Source organism: Lonchura striata, chromosome 2 (assembly GCF_050655825.1).
Source record: "Lonchura striata isolate lonStrDom1 chromosome 2, ASM5065582v1, whole genome shotgun sequence".
Taxonomy (NCBI): Eukaryota; Metazoa; Chordata; class Aves; order Passeriformes; family Estrildidae; genus Lonchura; species Lonchura striata.
Genome location: NC_140704.1, coordinates 48807035 through 48813716, shown reverse-complemented (window position 1 = coordinate 48813716; position 6682 = coordinate 48807035).

The window sequence follows — 6682 nt, the reverse complement described above, 5'->3', positions numbered from 1 at the left end:
TTTTTTCCTTCTCAAAAAATAACTGCTGTACTAATAGGTGGAAGTACACCCATAAATAGCAAAGAGAATATTTGATGTACTGACAGGGTTAAAATGTTTGACTTCTCTAAGTAGAAAGCATGGAAAATATAAATTCCATCAGAAGAGCTTTCTTCCTCCTCTTCACAAGAACTTTAGGGAAGAGGGAGAATAGGTAAAAAATAGTGTAAGGCATCTGAATTTGCAAAAGACTGTAATGAATCCAAACAATAGATGGCAATATTTTTTAAAATCAGCCATTAAATGATACGTTGAGGCACTATTAATGCTGTATTATTTCAAATGTTTCTATGTAGTCAACATGATATAAATTATTGGGATGGCATGTGGCTTATTTTTGTCAGGATCTACTAAAAAGTTCCTTGAAAACTCTTCAGCTGTAGTTTTTCTACTTAAAAATTATTGTCTTGCAGCTCAACTTTAAAAAATAAAAACTCTTCTGCAAAAATCTCTTGTCATTTTAAGAAAAAACAAGTTGTTTTTAGTTAGGTGAAGTGTCTCACATTATATTTTTAAAATTGAAAACTGAGTGACAGGTCTATGAAAAGGAAGAAGTAGGAATCTCTAAAACTTTTTATTTTTAGAATTGTCTTACAATAAAACCAAGCAGATTCTTATGTAAACATGTGAAAATAGCAAAATAAAAAGGCTTAGTTAATACAAAACAAAGGGAAAAAACCCATTGAAAATATTGGATACTTTCACTCTCCATCCTGTTTGAAATCTTTAAATTATCACACCTTTGCCTAACTCTGCTAGTTAATAACTACCTTCTTGGCCCAAATGGAATGTTTTCATTTCATTGTTCATTGCACCTCATTAATCTTTTTCTTTAAGGTCAAAGCATAAGTGACTCTCTCTCTTTATTTTTTTTGCTTTTCCTTTTCTATATCAACTAAAATATCCAAACCCTAAGGATAGCTATTATGCCTTCAGTAAGAAAAATGCATTGCTTGCAAAACAACTTTGATTCTTGTTTCCATGGGATTTTTTTAGTCATATTTAACATTAATGGCAAATCATGTAGTGCTGACCTATATGGCATTCAGTTGATTTTACTAGGTCATTAAAAAGAAATTTTAGACAAAACCGTTTTAGTTTGCAGCCTTTTCAGATCATGATGCTCTGTCTTGTTCTGGACAACAATAACATTTTATACAGAAATAAATCAACAATTATGATGCCAGAATAGCATTAACCCCTGCATTCCACATTGTTCAACTCTTAAGATGACATGTCAGTGACAAGACATGTCAGTGTTGGAACAATTTTTAAAGTGAGGTTAGGTCTGCTGTGTCACTACTTAAATCAGACACACAGTAAAATACATATGAGGCTGCTGCCCATGAGACTGCTGCCTATGAAAGTTATGAATCCTGAGAAATCTCTGTATCCCTGAGTCATCTAACACTTGGATCATTTTAGATTGCTTAGGGTGTTAGGCTCTCCAGAGACAATGTCTCTCAAGAGACTACAATGCCTCATATGAATTTATTAAAACACTCCAGTTTTAACCCTGAGAGCTATTTGGGGTGCTGTTTTGTTTCCCCATCATACTTAAGTGAAATTTACCACTTCAAAACATTAATGCTTGAGCATTGAAATTGATTATCTCATCATGTAAATTGTTATTAAGCATGAGGGGTCTTCATCTGCACATTAAAGACTGATCTAGATCCCTAAATGCTGAACCAAAAGGTAAGCTCTTCCTTCGAGGTTGTGGTAATTTGTGCCGTTCACTCAGCCACTACTCTAACAGGCTCTCATCCAAATGATAAGACAGAAAAAAAGGATATTTTATAAATCTTAGCTGTCTGTAATTCATGCCTTTCTGTTGAAGGATTTTCAGATGGAGAATTACCTTGAATTCTCACCTTTAATACTGTGTGCAGTTTTGGTTACTGTCAGATAAGAAAGATATTAAGTTATTGGAGAATATCCAAAGGGGGGCAACAAAGATGATGAAGGGCCCTGAAGGGAAGACATATAAGGAGCAGCTGAGGTCACTTGGTCTGTTCAGCCTGGAGAAGAGGAGACTGAGGGGAGACTTCACTGTGATCTTGAACATCCTCAAGATGGGAAGAGAAGGGGCAAACACTGATCTCTACACTCTTGGGACAAGTGACAGGACCTGAAGGAACAGCATTAAGCTGAGTCAGGGGAGGTTTAGGTTGGGTATGAAGAAAAGGTTTTTCACCCAGAGGGTGGTTGGACATTGGAACAGTTTCCCCAGTCAGACATCACAGCATCAAGCCTGACAGAGCTCAAGAGCATTTGGACAATGCTCTCGGGCACATGGAGTGACTCTTGGGGCAGGGATAAGGGTTGGACTCGATGGTCCTTGGGGATCCCTTCCAACTCAACACAGTCTATGATTCTGTAATTAGTGCTGAAGTTCTCTCTCACTTTTCACTTTTTCCTGCTCCAACCACAATTGAGTAAAGCACACTGAGGCCTTCAGATGCAGGCCTTCATTGGCCCAAGACAGGGTGTTGGTGAACAGTGCTGACTGGCAGCTACTGATTCAGTAACTTTGGGGATCATTTTCTAGACTTCTGGTGTTGTTTTCCTTTCTTCCAGAAGACTGCTTTAACTTCAGCATTGATTTGGGCATGAAGCCCATGTTATCTTACATGAGCATGGTAACCTGAGGTCCAGGGGACAAAGTCATACACTGAAAAGAAACTGTGATGAACAACTGCATATATATTGGGCAACATTTAGTTAACATGGTTTAATTACATTAAGGAAACTTTTCTCTTTATTGCCTTGCAGCTGGGCTGCAGCACCCAATCCTTCTTCAAGCAGATTCTAGTAGTTCTTCAATAATTTCCATATCGTAGCTGTGTTATTTTTCTGTGTTAAAGCACTATATATTGATCCTGATGCTGACTTATCAAAACGTGATTGTTTTTGTTATTTGCAGACAGTTTATGAATCTACAAGTGATCTGATTTTTTTCCCATCAGGATTTTGTATGTCTCAATAGCATCCTTTTGAAGGAATCTGTTGTCATTTTAAATTGTATTGTACACTATCCATTACAGTGGCTTTCTTTATTTAAGTAAAATATAACCTCTTCCTAAGTTGTCTCTCTTTAGTGCTAGAGCTGGGGAAAAAATAATTTCACCTGTGTGATCCCTGAATTTTTTTTCAAAAGAAACTTGGACCATATATTTTGCAGATAGTGAAATGTTCTTTTTGCACGTTTTTTTCCTCAGGTATTTTCCTCTCACCTTTCTTTTCCTTGTTTCAGTTGAGACTGGCAGTAGAAGCCTCATTCAAAAGCCTCCCTTATGAAATTCCCAGTCCAACCTCCAACAAATTCAACAAATTTAATTCAACAATTGAACCTGCAATTCAACAAATTGAAGCAAAACCAGTAAATCTTGAATCAGAGTGATTTGAAACTGTCCAAACCAAACTCCAAGTCTTATAAGTTTTCCACAACAGGCTCCTGTAATACATTCTATATTTAGGCAGGAAATTGGAGCACTTTCAACTACGAAGTAGAAATAGTTTACATATATGTATTTGATGTTTCTGTTTGCTGCCTCTAAAAGTCTGTCTTTTGTTATTTCTTTTTAGTGTGACTTCTTCCCTACGATGGATTATTTCAGAACTGTGTATTATGAAAAAGATATGGGTTCTGAGAATACATTAAATTTCATCCAGCTGCCTCCCATTTTGTCATGCTAGCACTGAGCTGAGCAGTCCAGAAAAGGGCACCACTTATGGGCACAAAGGCTGCACGTGGAGCAACTGCTTGTGTGCAGTTTGGTTCTGGGAAATGCAGCAAAGTATCCAAACATCATGCTAGCTCTGGATGTTTGTATATAGCCTGATCCAAAGACCATGGAGAAGAAGGGTACTTAAACTCTGGCAGAGTTTGAATACGAGGATAATATTTTTTCCCTTTTCTCATGAGTAGAGACATCTCAAAATCTTATTTTTTAGTTTTCAAAAGAAACAAACAAACAAACAAAGGCCCTTTTGTTTCACCAATGTCGATTAACTTTCATACTGGAGCTTTTACTTTGTGTTGGTTCTAATGGATTCTATTATAGTAGCTACCATGATAAATTGATTTCCAGGGAAGGGTAGCCTACTTGTTAGGTACTACAGTATTCCAATTAAATAAAGCTTTTGGAATTAATTGTTTAATACTTTGTAGGGAGGAAAAAAATGCTAAATTTTGAGGCTGCACTTTAGCTACTGCACTTTCACAGAAAATGGCAAGTATCCCTTTCCTTGCCAGACATTTAATTTTCTCATTTATCCAAAAGAAGTCTACAAGACTTTACTTATTCCTTATTATTTCTAAAACAGTAGTTTCAAATAAAATATAATTACTGAGTTCTAATATGACTTTCATTACTCCTGCCAAATGCTATTAGGACCCCTCCCTACAATATTAATGTATAGGATCTGATGAGACATAATTATCTAATCCCTGTATTGTAAGTATGAAGCCTCAGCTTCTTTCACTCTTTTTTCTTAAATTATTAAAATCATACAAATGACTAGAAAAAATATTTTCTTGTTGCTTGAAGTTTTAGAATCACCATTCTGAGCCACACAGAGGTTCCCTTAATGAGTCTTTTGAAAAATATATCAGGAAATAAACTTGTCCCTTGAAAGAGATAAAACGACTAGAAACTGTAAACTGCATTTTATAGAAGAAATATCTTTCTAGAGAACCCACTCTATACAATAGTAAGCTGTGATATGGAAATTCCTAAAAAAAACCCATTCTGCTCTGTTTTCATCAAGGTCAAATCTATCTGACTTTCTCCTAGTATTTGAAAAGGGTACTTGTGGGAGGAATTGGTAATGATTTTCAAAATGCTTCCGGAAGTGAATTTCGCATCTGAGAATATCTAGTCTAAAGGTAAATGTGTTACACATTGACACTTTTAGGTAGTTCAATGGGTTAACTCTTACTGCAACAGGTCAAAGGTATTCAGATTTAATAGGTCTTTTCCAAAAATCCAATAACAACCCTTTGTAACCACAATCTCTGTTCTGTGTTGAAAAGGATGATGTTTTGCAAATCTCCATTTAAGTAAATCTCTTCCTTTTTTCAGTGGTAACTATGTATGTATTTTTACAATTGCTTTTGAGAGTCTCAGGCGCAGATCACTTATACTGGAGTTGGTGAGCTCTCTTAATTGTGATGGTCTCAATCCAAAGAGGAAAAAAGGGATTCAAGTAACCCCTCTATCTAAACTGTGTAACCCAAACACTGAAAACAGTTAAGATGGTGGTTAACCAGGAACCCAAATGTACTTGTTTATGGCAATTTAATGAGAGGTTATGTGTTAAATAGTAATGCACTGGAACTCAGGATGAAAAATGCTGGCCAAAGGTATTCCTGGCAAAGAAATGACAGTGGCATTTGAGTGCAGTGTTGAAATAGTCCTCTCTTAAAATAATGAAAAGTAGTGCCATGTGAGGACTCAGTTAATCAAACTGTCCATCACTAAATATAAGGCTTACTTGCCTTTGATCTTTGCAATGTCTCCTCAGGGAATTTTCACTAAAGCTTCAGTTCAATAACTGCTGTGGTAGTTATATATATTTTTCTTTTTTTTTTATTTTTCTTTTTTTTTTTTTTTTTTTTTTTGTGAGAGAGCGAACTAAGCCTTGTTTCTAAGTAAGTAGTCTTACTGGTACCTGTTAACAAAAAATCTGAGTATGTCTGGAAGGAAAACAGGGTGGCAAAGGGAAGATCTTTTTTGTTTTGCCAAGGGAAGGGAGCTTTTTGGCATATTTTGGAATATGCCTGAGATCTTTGCAGTCTCTGAATTTTCCAGATTAAAAAAACCACAAAGTCAACTGACTTATTCAATTCTCTACTAATATTACTGTGTTAGGTTATGTTGCTTTCAGATCCCATCTCCAGAGCTTAAGATGCTAAAGACAATTATTGTTTTGTGATTATGCTAGGAAAATATCATTCCATAATTGTATTGCTTTCTATATTTTTACCTGTTCATGCACTACTGTCCAATATCAGAGAATGATTAAGATAGAACTTTTCATCTGAGTATGGCTAGTCTCATGTCATAGTTTTGGTTGAAATCAAAACATGCTTCTGAATTTTTATTTTAACACAGACACCTCTATCATAACAGAAAGGAACAAAACAAGATGCTTTTTAATATCGCACTGATAGAAAGTATAAGAATAGAAAAAAGGAATAGGCAACTATATGTCCTTGGATCCCACAATTTTCAGGTAGTTCTGAGGATCTTTTACACTTAATTGGCATTTCTGTGGGTTCTACTAGAGCACATAGCTTTGTAGATGACATTTTTGTTTGACCTGTTTGGTAATTGTTAAAAAAATTTAACAAGCCTGGAAAAGAAGAGACTGACTCCATACATTTACTATAGTATAAAATCTAATGAATTCCTTTTCTCTTGTTCTTATTTAAGTGGTAAACAATATAAAAAGAATACTTTCAAAACCATGTAAGTAATTCTGGCTATCCTACAGCACTTGCTGGACATTTCTAATACAAAATTACTTTGTTAGCCACTCCAGAATATTTCTTGAAAACAGCTTAGGGGATGCACTCTGAAAGTTCAATTCCATTCTGAAAAGTGACAATACTAAAGTGTCACCTTTTAACTTATCA